Genomic DNA, 14855 nt, shown 5'->3' on the forward strand with positions numbered 1-14855 from the left:
GGAAGTACAGGCAGAGGGTGAAAAATGTCTATCAAGATGTGCTGGAATTGTAAGACTTTTTTCTGTCAAGAGCTTTACGGAATTGCCCCTTTCAGCTTTCCCCAAATTTCCAATTCCCACTGTGAATGTGAAAGTGGGGTGAGGGAAGAGTGTTTAAAAATGGATGCATTTTTAAAAACTCCATGTGGGGATCTGGGTATGAATTTCAGAATGAAAAGGGAAGGGAAAAGCTGGAACAGCCTCTCTCCCTGAAGCTTCATGGTCCTGTTCTGAATCAGAGCTGCCCACACTTCCTTTCAAGTAGGTGAGTTAATCATGCATTGCAGAAGTTTGCTTTGTTTTTCAGGCTAGGGTAGAAAGGTGCCTTGGACCAAAGATCTCAGATAATGCAGGTGAAAAGATCCCTGGTGATCTTTTGCTGATCATTTTGGTGATCATTTACTTCTCTAATCTTGTCTGGGGAATTAAATCACCAACTGTTAGCCAAATCTATATCCACCACAATCTTTTTCATTATTGCATATATATTGATAACTGTAGGGATTTCCCCTTTTTTCCTGTATTAGAAAGACCCCAGTTTCAGGCAAGCTTATACCCTTAAACCATCATAAAATGTCAACACACAAAAGAGCACCTTACTTGACAATGAAGACATGTTGTTAGGGAAATGCTGCATGTGTTGGATTTCTGCTTGATGTACCGCTATTAAAGTTACAGGGACAAAGGTGATGAATCTATTTTGGTGCATATGAAAGGTCAGTCCTGATTGGCTTGCGTCTGTCATGAACAAAGTTGTTTGCCTCTTTTAAAGTTTTCTGATGATAAAGGCGCCTCTGCTTTGTCTCTATTCCAGTTTGTATCCCAGGGAAGTTAATAAAATCAGGCTATTCTGGTTCATTTAGTGCTACATAATGACATATATGTGCCATGAACACAATCTATCTGACTCAAGGGCCCAATTATAGCATTTATGACTCTTGTGAGCATAGATGGCTTGTTAGTCACCCAGAAAAAAAGAGCTCTTCTTTTTACAAGGCCTCAGGCTTGCTCCCAAGCAGGGGAGTAGAGTGGAACTACTGAGATGGTGCCCGAAATTGTGTTTGCAGATCTAATAAATAACATTGTGCTGATCAATCAGGATTTGAGGCAGAATGGAGCAGAAAATCCAGATAGAAATTATGGAGCACTAAAATGCCCAATTTAAGCAAGCAAATGGTTATGCATTGACTAAAAGCTATGTATGCCAGCACAGCTTACACTGTTGAGGCTCTGATGCAAGTGCCAAGTACTGAAAGATCTCTTCTTGGGAAGAAGACAGCTTTGCGAGCCACTCTCCTCTACCAAATCCAACTTGGTCCTAGATTAGTAAGTAAGTAAGTATTCCTGGCTTTGCTCCACTTATCTTGCCAGCAGTTGCTGGTCCCAAAGCCTCATTCAACCTCCTTCATTAAGACTTAATGGGTATGCTCACACAAGACAACATGCAACCCTGCATGGTTACCATGGTTTGTGTAGTTTTTGCCAAAATCTGCCTGCCAATTCAGGGGTTTCTACTTTATCACGGCTTCCATCCTCTGTGCTAAGTCCTCCCACTGTTGGCATGTATCCCAATAGTCACTGTGCCTGAAATTCAGTCCCAAGGTGCACAGGCAAGGTGCATTGCCTATGTCACCAGTCCTTCTTCATTGGTTAACACAGAGAGGTTAGATGGCTGAAGCAGCTCCTGTGGGTACCACTCTTTCAGGAGGATTCTGTGGTAGTTGTCTTACCAGGACCATGGAAACCATGATCCTGGTCCCAGACAATATGACAATCCATGAAGGTACAGGGCAACCATAGAACATTTTCCCCCCTTAACATGGTCTCTAAAGACCAAACTTACTGTGATGTAATACCATGGATTGGTTCAGACAACATGAAAGACTCACAATGGTAAAAATTACCATGGTTTGTGGTGTTGTCTGGCCCCAGTCCATGTCTGGGAAACATGGCAAGAAAAGCCGCAGTTTATGGGGAAAGGAAAATGAAGATGATGCTACCTATTCTACTACAGAGTACACTGGGATAAAAGACCTAATGGACCACAAGGGATGTTCCTTATACCATATCCTACCATCTGTTGTACTAATATATTGCCCCAGATCATCACTGAAACATGAAGTTTCTGCCTCACATAATTTCATGTGTAGTTTGGCTTAAGCATCAGACTTTGCCTGACACTGTTTGCCTTGGGTCAAAGAGGTTTGGTTTGGTTCGGTTCAGTTTACTTCATCATAGGTGGGCATCATGAAGCTTCAGGTGGATCCCATTGCGTGTTAATAGGACAATATTTTTTAATTATTAACTAACTTAACGATAGCACACAATACAATAAAAGACAACACAGTACAAAATACTTCAATAACAACACAACATAGGGGAAGTACAATACAAATAAATTGAGTCATATAAATCAAAGCAATTAATAATTAAATTATTTAATATCAAACACAAAATGTGCACTCCCACACTGGGACCTTCAGTTACATGATAATTATTTATTCCTATTTGTATATGCCCCTTTTTTCTTTCTTCTTCTATGCTTCCCCTCTCTCAGGGTGATCTCTTCCCTATCCAAAATTGTATTGAATTATACAGAGGTTTAATACCCTTCCCTTTAGTAATACATATTCAAAAAGCAACCCCAAATTTCATCAAACTTATTCTTTTTTGTCAACTCTTTTTCTACATTAATGCTCCATGTTAACTTGTCATTAATACCTATATTCCAAATTTCCTTATACCATTGACTTAATTGGAAATCACAATTTTCTTCCAGTTCTTCACTATTATTAATCTTATAGCTGTTAATAAATCTGTTATTAATTCTTTAATATTCCATTTCCTTTAATGAAACAATGAAACAATAATGCAATTTTTGGGAATAAAATTTTGGAAAGTTGTTTTCAAGGAAATTATCATGTTATTAAATTTAGGGTGATTTTTTTAAACTGTGTTCCAGGGAAACTTGAGGTTAGATGCAGATTTATACTGCACCAATTTTGGGGGTCAAAAGAGAAATTCATTCTAGTCACATTGTAGGAGCAAATGTACCTAATTTTTCAGTTTCAAAACACTGGACTGTGTCCTTTGAGGTTTATACTTCTCCAGATTTTGGGATGCAGTTCTTCATCTAAATGTATATACAATAGAAAATGACATTTCAGAATTCATTACTTTAGGGAAATTACTTGCAGGAAATACGCCTATTGGGCCATTGTTGCTGAATGGATGTAGGAGGTTTCCCACAATTAAGCAAACTACCTTCCACAAGAAGACGGTACATAGAAAACAAAAGTCTGAACCCTCAAAAAACGACCCCTCAGCACACGTCTTTTCCACTAAACCTCCCAGGAGGTGTCCCTACTTAATTTTCAAGTTTTTGGTTATTTTTAATTATTCTTTTCCTAAACTTGTATGCCATTTTACTGTGTCATTGTATTGTTTTCCATATATGTTGTAAAGCACCCAGAGAGCTTCAGCTATTGGGTGGTACAGAAATCAAATGAATGATAAAGGAAGAAAAATGGATTATAATTTGTGTCAGGTGTTTTGTAAGCTAATCTTGGTTAGTATCATGGGATGGTGGATAGTATAAAGAATAAATGGATGATTCTCTGGGATTCCTTCACAAGAAAGCAAAAGGAAAAAAAGTAGGACTGAGGATGTGTTTTACTTTCAATAAGGATAGTTTATTGCTATATATAGGCAATGTGCAGCTGGAAGAGCCAAAACAGTGACCAACACAATTTGCGCAGAGGCTGTGTGGCTTGCGAATGTATCTTAAAACAAGTCTCAACATCCTCTGTAATGCTCAGACGAAGGGAAGTATAAGGAATCTGATTTAGGCATGACAATCCAGCAGGTTTCCTCAGTTTGGTTCCCCAGATTCAGCTTTATCTTTTTTCCTAAGTCTGCCTCACACAGAGTGTCCATGTGGGTCTCTGGCAGGAAGTGCCTTCAAGCAGAGTTCTGCTTTCACACTTACGAATTTCAGGTTTCTGTACTTTGTGCAAAGAATTATCTACTTTGCTTATTCTCTGCAAAGAATTGCACATTCTGCATGCTTTGCACAACAGACAAATAAATAAATTTTAATTTAAAAAATCTGCTAGCGTTCCTGAGCATTCACAAACCTGATCTCAGTTTATCTCATTTCCTGGCCAGGGCTGAGCATGGTGGGAAAGATGTCTGGCAAGTACAAGAGAGCAAGCTTCCGCCCTGATCTTTGTATCCCTGCTCAGAGGTAACATGGCCAATGAGTGGGGGATCTTAAGCAGATAAGTCAGATGTGTTGGCAAAGAGTGGCACTGCTTTGGAACAAGCACAGCTGTTGTATTCTACAACGGAAGTCCCATAGCACAATAACAGAGCTACGGATGGGGGGATCAATCTAAATATTTATCCATGGAACAGGTACACATCTTTGGCTCTGAGTCTGTTGGATCCTATTGGCACAATAATATACATTTTCTTAAAGAAAGTGCTGTACTTAACATTCTGCTAGGTGGAATGTGAGTTGCTCATTCCTTATTTGAAAGGGCAATAGGTGCTTTTTCTGTACAATACTCTGAGCAGGGACGGAATGTTGTCCCATCCCGTCCTGTCACAGTGATGTGTTTAATGAATCCAGGAGCAGTCATACCTGTAGAACTCAGAGCCACCCATTTCCCTGGACATCCCTGGGCAGAGGACATGGTTCGCATACCAAGGATCCCAGGTGTAATTCTCATCATCTCTAGTTTAGTAACAGGTGTGGGAAATATTTCCTAGGGATTCACTGCTATTCTGCATAGCCAAACCTGGACTAAATGATCAGCCTTGGGATGAGGCAACTTCTGATCTTCCTACAATTACCAGTCTTGATTGGATTAAATATAAACTGGGTGTTTGCAGATTTTGTTTTTCAGCAATAGCAAGGTTATTGGGAGGGTAACATTTGCGTGCTGCTGGACGTGGGAGAACCAGGATAAAATTTGTGTGACAATGGGCAGGCTTGAAAAATCGTAAGCTCCTAGAAGGGTGAGAGGGAAAAAAGTAAGAAACAGTAAGACATAAAAATGCATTTCTCCCTGTTAGATAAAAGCAAATAGAGAGAACACAGGAACAGAAAATTGCCTTTCCTCAGAAAAGGGCATTCCCCCTAGAATGCATGATCCACTGGAGCATCTGTTTTCCCAAAACAGGGGAGTTCTGTTGTGAGAAGGTGCATTGGCAGTTCCATTTCTTTCCTGTGCATTAAAATTAAAAAGGGCACTTTGTAAATATAAAGTGGATCAAGGCTGAAATTTCCCAGTTTGAACATTTCTCTAGAAATTCTGGGAGATCTTCCAAAACCCTTCTGTCTGCACCTGAGGATATGACATATTTTTAGCTGCTGGCACTGAATGAGCCAACTCCTCTTCCTTCCACAAAGCCAGCCAGGTGATACGATGAAATCCTCCAGATACAGCAATGGAAGCAATGTGTGCCAATAAGGCAGAGTTTGAAATACTTCCAATGTTTGAGCAGTGATTATACCAGGGTCTGGCCATTAAATAGAAATGGGGAATGGAGGTGATTAATGTAATCGGAAGTCTTTGAAGCCTTCCTGCCTAATCAGGAAGATGTAAAGAAACTGTCAGGGCTGATGTGTCGATGAAGATTAATGGAGTTCTGAAAAGGGAACCAATGCATGACAATCTCTGAAATGCTTCTTGAAGATCAAAATAATTGCAAAGTATGCCTGTAAGATGTCACTCAACTCCAGGCAGATTCTCAAAGTCTAAATAGACATTCCAAGGGAGACAGAGCTGCCAAACCCACAGTATCTCTTCTCCACCTCTTCCTTGTTAACAACAAATTGAACACAAGCTATGATGAGCAATTGCCATGTTCTGCACATTGCTACAGATCCCAACTCCACCCTCACATCTTTGGCTGCTGCTGTTGGGACAGAATACCATACAATAGGAGTTAGACTTTACAGGGAAAAGGTGGGAAAGAGATACAGAACTTTTGTATATCATTGGGACATTACATTGAAACCTAAACTGCCTCAATGTACAAGTTTACATACACAGCCATATCGCATCCCAAATATTATGCACAATTTCCCAGGAGCATACTGAAGATGAAATACCTATGCCAGATCTATTTTGATCTGCGTTGCTTTTCCACATATTCAGTCTCAGGTCTGTTCCATTTCCACAATTTAAAAATAAAAATGTCCAAAGTGTCACATGGACATATGCATTTTTAAACACCTTGTCTCTGGGGTCATTTTAATGACACTTTTTGGAGCTGTGAACTGTGTCAGGACATTTGAGAAATCCTGATGCTAGCACATAACTGAAGTTTTGATCTGCACTTCCTGACTGCATAGCATGACTGCATAGCACAAACAATCCTTAAAAGGGTTTTTGCTGCCCCTTATGTCCGAACGTGCTTCTAGAAAACATATGTGATGTTGTCGCCACCTCTTTACAACTCAGGTCATGGTATCCCTCACTTGCAAGGCCTGTGGCTTAACAGCATAGCCCTCATCCTGCACCTGCAACCATGTCTCGAAATACGTAATGGCACTGATTCTTTTTCCTCATCTTGCTATACTTGTTTCTCCCTCCCCATCGCACCCCTGTATTTAGTTTGTAAATAGTTACAGCAGATTGTTACAGTCACCTAATACTTTTGGAAATTTGTCTGGCTATTCAGTTAACTGGCCAAAGTCTGAATGGAAGCCCATTTGAGATACAATATCTCCTAATGCGTTAGCTAACTGGCAAGTTGGACAATGCCCAGATCTTGTTCCTCATTTAAGAATACTTACAACTAGAGGCATATCTCAAATAAATAAGTTAAACTTTAATAACTGGAGTAGTTAGATCTCAAGGGATATGGATAGATAGCAATCTTTAAAATTGTGTGTCTGGGGTAAGGTAAACACACTCAAAATGAATACTTGGATTATATTACATATGAGATTCCTCTAAATATACCTAGCTTCTTTTAACCATCTGTTTCAGCACTGCCCGATAGTTCCTCATTTGGGGAGGAGGTTATTGCATGAATAAACTATGTATCAGAGAAGGGATTTTTTTACCAATATATATGTCCTTTTAAACTACCTTCTTCCTGGAAATTAATGTACAGTCAGTGCAAATGTATTTTCCACACCCTTTTGACAGCTAAAAGCTTGACACTGCAACATTGGAAGGATATGCACTCAGCTCCTGTGATGCTTTCAACAAACAATTCAATGGTGATGAAAATTTCAGAGCAATTCTTATATGTTGAGTTTTGGGTTTTTTCTGTTCATCTTACTTAGGAAATAGGCAAGAAGTGTGTCCAAGTATCCTGCTTCTCATTGCACAATCATGTTTGTGTAGCATTGTATAGTGTTCAGTGGCTGCTTTGGCTTCCAACATTCCAAGGCAAGCCCAGTGGAAGGCACCATGCATTAACTTCTCTCATGTGTTTTCTTTCATGCATGTATCTATTTATTTATCTTTCCCCTGGATCAGGAACCACAGAGAACTGAGTGACTACAGAAAAATGGAGAGATGTGTAGCAGAAAGAAACTAGACACATAGGAATCAGCTGCTTTGAAGTTATTAAGTATCCACAGAAAGTCACAAGCATGTATTAAAAACACTCCAAAAATAAGGGAGCATGACGGAAGGTTCTTCCATGGGAGAAGTTTCAGGAAAATGAAGGTCAAATTCTGGCCCACTGCTAGCTCCACCTCTTCCCTTGAGCTGCAAACCACATTGCACCTATCATACCAGTTTTTGTGGATGCAAAATGAGTATCATGAAGGCAGCACAGTTGAAGTGGGTGAGCAAACAGGTCACACAGATTAAGAGGAATGGCAAGTCTAGGGGGCAATTATCAGTGGTCCCTGCTGGATTGTGGACCTTCAGCATTTGCCAGCCATGCCTGCTTTGATGAGCTGATTCAGGTCTGTTAACTAGATATGGTTTGTACAAACCACTGATTAACTTATTTTAATGAACCAGGAATTTACAGTTTATTCCCAAGTTAAAGCAGATGTTTCATGTCTCCTTCCCTATCCTATTTAGGTAAAAAATAGAGAAGTGGATTCAAGAACACACAAGGATACAGAAGTTGTTCACAGTGGTTTTTTCTTAAACCTGCATGAAGCCATTTCACCAATATGAATTTAGCCCTATCTTTAAAACAAACTAGCATGCAAACAAAACCCCAAACAATTCTGCACAAATTGGTAGAACAGTGAATTCTTTCAGTAAAGATCAGAAACTCCTGCTTATTTTGCAGAGAAGACAGCCCACTGCTGCCTTTCCATGGATGCATTTAATTGAGGCTCATTAATTGCCACAGTGACAGCCTTAGTGGCGTCTTCTGCTTATTGTCCTAGGGCTGCATAATTGAGAAATGGCAAGAAGTGCAATGTGCAGGTGAGTGAATCCTGTGCTGTTTCTCTTTGAAGGTGAAGCTGCGGGTCCTGCTGTTTTAAGAAGAAAGAGATGAGAAATTGCTGTATAGCTCAGCTTTCCCTATTCAGTTATGTAGGTGGGCTCGATATAATTATTCAGCAAGAAGGTATTCAGCATATGTTCCAGCCCTATTATTTCACATTTTCTTGGGCTCAAGTCTTGCCTTTAAAAGAGCTTGAAGCCTGCAATGAAGTCATGCAGTGCAGCAAGAGAACTGAGGTGTAGTCACTTGTGTAACCATGTGTCCTACTTTACAGAGGACAGTCCTCTATTTGAGGATGTTCTATTATGGAGAAATCTCTTCAGGGGTTGGAATGTATTGAATTCTCTGGGTTTGGCTCTGTGGACTCTTGTCCATCCTGCAGTGGCCTGACCCTGGGTTCCTGGCGAGAGTGCCCAGCATTCATCAGATGCTTACCAGGAATCGAGTCCTACGTGCCGCATGAGCAGCATCCTCTTCCACACAACCTGCAGGAGTCCAAATGGACACTATATGTGATACAGAAGAGGGACACTTTTAGAGCTCATATGAGGTTCTGTTCCTGATAGAAATATAGAAAAAGGCCACACTGGATCAGAACAAACGTCTCTCCAGACCAGCATTCCATCCACATGGTGGCAACAAACTGCTCACAGTATTGCTCAGTCAGAGACCTTCACCTGTATATGCTCCTCATAAACTGGTGCATGCAGGCATACCACCTCCGGTGAAGGATGCAGCACATCGCCAGTAATTCTAGAACTGTGACCATTATGACTTTTCAAGATTATCTGGAATGCTTCACTAATTTTCATGTCATTCTTGTGCAGGGGCCATGCTAACCATTCTGATTTTAGTATATGTACTGCCAAAGTGAGCACCATGAATAGAATAGTAGTAGAGTTGGAAGGGGCCTATAAGACTATCAGGACCAATGCCTGCTCCACTTCCACATCTGGTCACCCATCTGGTAGGTGGTCTCAGTGTATACAATTACAGTACAAGCCTGCAATGTGATTTGCAGACTCCGTCCCCAAAAATGTGTTCAACAACTTGTGTATATTTGAAAAATATGCACTAACATTCTCTAATTGATGGAGGAAGTAGGTATATTTTGAAGATGTGCACACTTGAAGCATTCAGCTGGAAATAGGAGCATTTTTTCTGCAAAGAAAACATCTTATGTGGATGTGCTATGAAACATGATTCAGGGTGGAATTTGGAGAATTTGGTGCACTTTGTTTTTCTGATATCTATTTCCTCTCTTTTGGGGATCCCTCCCCTCCCCTCCCCTCCATTCTTTTGCAAATTTCAACTGGCCATCATTTCTCTGTAAAGCATCACCTTGATTGGCAAAGTCTTATGATCTGTTCTCTGTTGTGAAACGTAAGTATTATACTGGGCAAAGGGATTATCTACTTTTCTAAAAGGATTATCAGTAATATATGCCCATGCATTTTCCACTTTATTGGAGATAGATATCTATGGAGATGGGGTTGCCTTTAGCCTTTTGAGAAGAGGAGCACAGATAATTTCTGATGGGGACCTATTCTGTGTTCCATCCAAGATTGAACTGAGAATGTCTTGTATGGTTTATTATTTATCAGTAGAAGTATTTCTATACCACAAAGTATAATAAAAACCCTAAAATCCCCTTAATCCCTGCTACAAGAAACTGTGGGTTTGTATCCTTCAGGTTCTGGAACAGCATCCCAGAGAATGTTCATCCTGCTTTATAAAAGGACTGTCAAGTCTTTTAAAGCTTTGATTAATCGCTGGGAAAAAGAATTCAGGTCCATTTTATTATGGCTGGTCGTGTTGTTGGTCATGTTTTTGTGGATGATGGTTTCTGAGCATGTGTGGTTTTAAATGTTATCTTCCATTAAAATGCTGATTTTTATTTTATTTTATTTGATTTGTGTGCTCCACAGAGTATACCCAGGCAGGATAAAAATATAAATACTTATTTTTTTAACCCCAAGACAATTGGAACAATGATTTCTGATACATAACAGAAACTACAGACTGCTGAGTAAGTGTTTTCTTGAAGAGGTACTGTGGACCTATTATGACGTTGCTGTGAGTTATGGAGCTGGGAAAGAAATACCAGCAGTCTGAAAAAGAGGATTTACAGAAATACATCCTGAGGATCATTATAGAAGAAAGCAAAGGGGTTGCATGTAGTTTGCTGATGTAAGGAAGATCCCTTTGGTGCTGATGATACAATGATAGCTTGCTCTATCCCCACTGCTCCCATCTGTAAAACCAGGTTGCTCACCTTCCCTTAGGATGCTGGGGTGCTTCAATAGCAGAGTTTCAAGACCCCAAGAGCAACAAAAAGTCTGCTGAAATAAAACAGTTACAAAAGTTGAAATGATCTCCACTGGATGTAAAACTCATTTTATTTCCGTGTTTTATTCATCAGCAGGATAGTTGGATACATTCATAGGAGCCTGTGTTTGCCAGGCAATAATTATGTGCTTCAATGTTAACATAGCAATTGTAACTGTGGATGTTAGGAGAGCATCATACTGGCTGGCCCAATTATTTTGTGAATTCCAGAAGGCCGTTTTAGGATGCATTGCTCGAGCCTTTGGTCTGGTCACACCGCCATGTCCTATGTCAAAGAACAATGAGGAACCTGGCCCCTTTCTGCCTCCCTCTCCTCTCCTCTCCTCTCCTCTCCTCTCCTCTCCTCTCCTCTCCTCTCCTCTCAGACATTAGAAAGACCCTCCTTGCTCACAGGGATAAAGTGAATGAAGAGGGATCAGTCTGTGAATGATGGAAGCAAAACCAATGCCACAGCTGGGAAGGGGGCAGAAGTGAAGTGGCACTGTGCTGTTTTCATCAGTTGCCCTTTTGTGCCACCTGATACCACTCAGCTTATTTCTTGGCCAGGAATGTCTCCCCCCCCCCCCCCCCTTTTTTTTCAGGCTTGAGGAATCCATTCAGTTTCTTGTTTCATTCTCACACACTGAGTTACATACATTTGCAGCAGTTCCGCTTTTTCGCTTTGCCGATGTATTTGCCAATGCAGAAAATTGGTGATCCAATTGGTTGGGATCAATCGAACAACAGCAGCAACAGGAAAAACCAGATGTAAGCAGCATTTCCCTCTGTTTTGTTTGGCTTCAGTGAGAAAAAGCAGCCAGTGCTGACAGGTTCATCCATTTCTACTGGTATTCAGCATCATACCCTGACTAAAAAGAGAGAATGGGTACAGCTTACCAATAAGGTAGGGTAGGGACCTTGGCCTTGCCTCAGAGCCAAACAGCACTGCCTGGCTCTGCACGTTCCTCAGCTCAGAGCTAAATAGCAATGAAAGAGGCCTCAGTCCTTCCTTATTCCAATAAATGCCTATATAAACCATGTCTCTCAGGAACTATGAAGCCCATCAGCTTTATTTTCTCTCCCACTTGCACTTGTACCCACCTGCCCACTCTGATGCCTCTGATGACTGCAGCTACAGTTGTGCATTTGCCTTGCGCTGCCCCTAAAGGCCTTAGCCACTGCCGGCTTGTCAAAGTGCAAACTTCCCTAACACAAATGGATGCCAGAGGAGTTGATTTATTGTCAGATGATTTAGCCTGGCAGCAAGCACTCTTTTTAAACTGCTCTTTTTACACCCCTTGTAAAGGGACGGCATTTTCAGAATCACACCATTTCCCTGCTCTTGAGGAGCTTTTGGCAATGGCAGAAAGGATGACAAGTGATCTGGAAAGGACATTTGAGTGACAGTTGCCCATATGGCAGGGTGTTTTCTTAAGGGAGATGGGAACATCTGGCCACCTTGGCTTTCATTTCCCAGTGGAGGATATCTATTGGGAACCAGCCATTTGACAAGGCTGTCCGACACCTGCTCAAGGTACATCTTAGTGAAGATGCTAAACTAGGTTGTGTTTGCTGTAAGAAGATGTTATCCAGAAAAAAGAAAGAAGATGATGCAGCCAGCTTTGATTTACCAAGCTTTGCCTCATCGGAGGCCCATCTCCTTTGCTAGTGTTCGCTGTTTTCTCGTTACAAAAATTGGCCTTAACTTCTCGGCTGGAGAGAAAGAGGGAGGCCCATTCCTTGTCCTCAGGGGCTGTAGAACAGGAGGAAGAACCATCACAGAAGTGCCAACAAGCAACAGTAGAGAGTTGAGCAACAGCTGCCTGGCTCTGCAGCCTCCTTATGGACATCGATTCGAGCTCTGCAGCTTTGTAATGCCCAAATCCTTTCACTGACTCAGCTGGATTGGTAGTGAAGAGCCATGTCCTGAGTGGCTGTGCAAATGGGCAGTGACAAGCTGTGGGGACGGGTGTGGAAAGTCAGTGCCTAGCACCCACTGTGGGCAAAGAAGTTGTCACTGACCAGAAATACAAACGGAAAAAATATTGTGTTCCTTTCTTTTAAAAAAACCAACAAACCCTGCATGACTGGGTCCCCATCATTCCTTTGAAACAGAAAAATAAGAAATGTGTTTTTAAAATATGCTTCCATAGTAGAGATCTCAGGGAAATGGACAATAGTTTCAAATGAGAGCAGATATCTATAAATCCAATCAAATTTTTGAGCCATGCATATGTTCAAGTGTGTGTGTGTGTGTGTGTGTGTGTGTTGGCTGCTGAGGATTTGTGTAAATTTTAATTTGTACTAATGTGCATTGGCATGAATGTGCAGTTGTGCAAATAGAACAAATTCCATGAGTGGATGGCCACGTGAATGATGCCTGACAATCCACAAAACACAGAGGGAAAATAATCAACATCTGTACATACCTAACTGTTAGATCGAATAGGGCTGAAGCTAAATGCCCACACCATTCTGACTAACAGGGATGTGGTGGGGAGGGGGCTTCTGGAGGGAAGTGACAGCATCCAGTCAAAACCAATCCTTGGAGCAGGTGGTGAACCTTCCCATCAATTCACCCCTAAGGTTCGCATTTGAGAACATTCAGCGCCCTTCTCAGACAGTGTTTGCACTGGGTTTTACCTCTGAACCTGCCAAAACCTAGTTGATTATGCCTGTGATCTGCTCTGGCTCCTAACTCAATAGCTCTCTCCCCAGGCCCTGGTCTGGTCCCAAACCTTTTTGGAAAATGCATTTCAAGCACTGGCAAACCAGCAGGGCTGGTTAGCTGCCTGCAGACTCTCAGCCTTCCAAATACCTTGCCAAAATGAGGTCACCATATGGTTCTTTGACCACATCAGTTTTGTTGCCCTCATCTTCCCTCTGCACATTTATTTGCCTGGTTGCCATTTTCTCGACCGTTGCTCCCACGATGATTCCGGGGGCTTGGGCTCCAGATCTGTTTGCCTAACAGACAAGCAACTGGGCTCTCTTGCATGGTGTATAAAAGTAGAAGCAAGAGCAACAGCAGAGGCATTGGCAGCAGGACTGGGTGGGTTGGGCAGAGGCTCCTGTTCGGATGGTGGCCTGGCTCCCTGCTACCTTGTGATGTGTGGCTGCCCTGTGCTCTAGTTTCCACTCCATCATGGTGTTGCTCTGATCATACTGTTAGCTCCCAGGCCAGCACCAGCAGCTGGAATGAGCAATGGGAGAGATCGGCATTGTGCATTTATCTATTTAGCCTAGAAATTTGTTTTCCAGCCTTTGTAACACTTATTCCAGTGTACTTGAAAATAAATCAATAATTGAAATATCCAATAAGCCAATGAATGACACAAACATCTATCCACACCAGCACAATTGACAAGTGAAAGGGCAATTAAAATGGAAAAGTAAAATATTGATTTCAGATGTTTTAAGATATAGCATCCTCCCAATATGGCTCTTATTTATTTAGTGAGTGGTTGTTTTACAGTATTTGAATACTACTGCATGTCTAGAATGATCCTGGAGTGCTGAACTATAGAACAATTAGATGAATAAAACATAGAACATAGAAAAATAGGAACAGATTGAGTCAGAAGGTGTCTCCCGGGCCATCTAGTCTGACCCCAGGCTTCATCCGGCTCTGCTCATAACTTGCCCACCATGTGCATGTCTAGCCTATCCTTGAACACCCTCACTGATGAGACCTCAGCCACCTCCCGTGGAAGCCCATCCCATTCCCTTCCCTCGGGGTCCTAACTGTCAGGATGTGCTTTCTGGCCTCTAAATTGAACCTGGGTTCCCTGAGCTTTGCTTCACTGGAGCGTGTCCTGCCTTCCTCTGCAGGGGAGAACAGGTCTCTACCCATCTCCATGTGACATCCCCTCACATACCTATATGTCGCCAACAGATCCCCTCTGAGTCTCCTCTTCTGCAGACTAAAAAGGCCCAGTTCCCTCAGTCTCACCTCATATGCCTTCTCCTGCAAACCAGCCACAAACCTTGCAGCCCTATGCTGCACTGACTGACTAAAAGCAATGCATTAAAATCAAAGTAACATTAAT

General features: G+C 41.7%; 1 pseudogene; it reads right to left on the reverse strand.

Annotated features, from left to right (window-relative positions):
* Positions 1 to 9260: 9260 nt before the first annotated feature.
* Positions 9261 to 9356, reverse strand: LOC123021687 (annotated as a pseudogene).
* Positions 9357 to 14855: the final 5499 nt, after the last annotated feature.

This window comes from Varanus komodoensis, unplaced genomic scaffold, assembly GCF_004798865.1.
Source record: "Varanus komodoensis strain SLA01 unplaced genomic scaffold, ASM479886v1 scaffold17, whole genome shotgun sequence".
Taxonomy (NCBI): domain Eukaryota; kingdom Metazoa; phylum Chordata; class Lepidosauria; order Squamata; family Varanidae; genus Varanus; species Varanus komodoensis.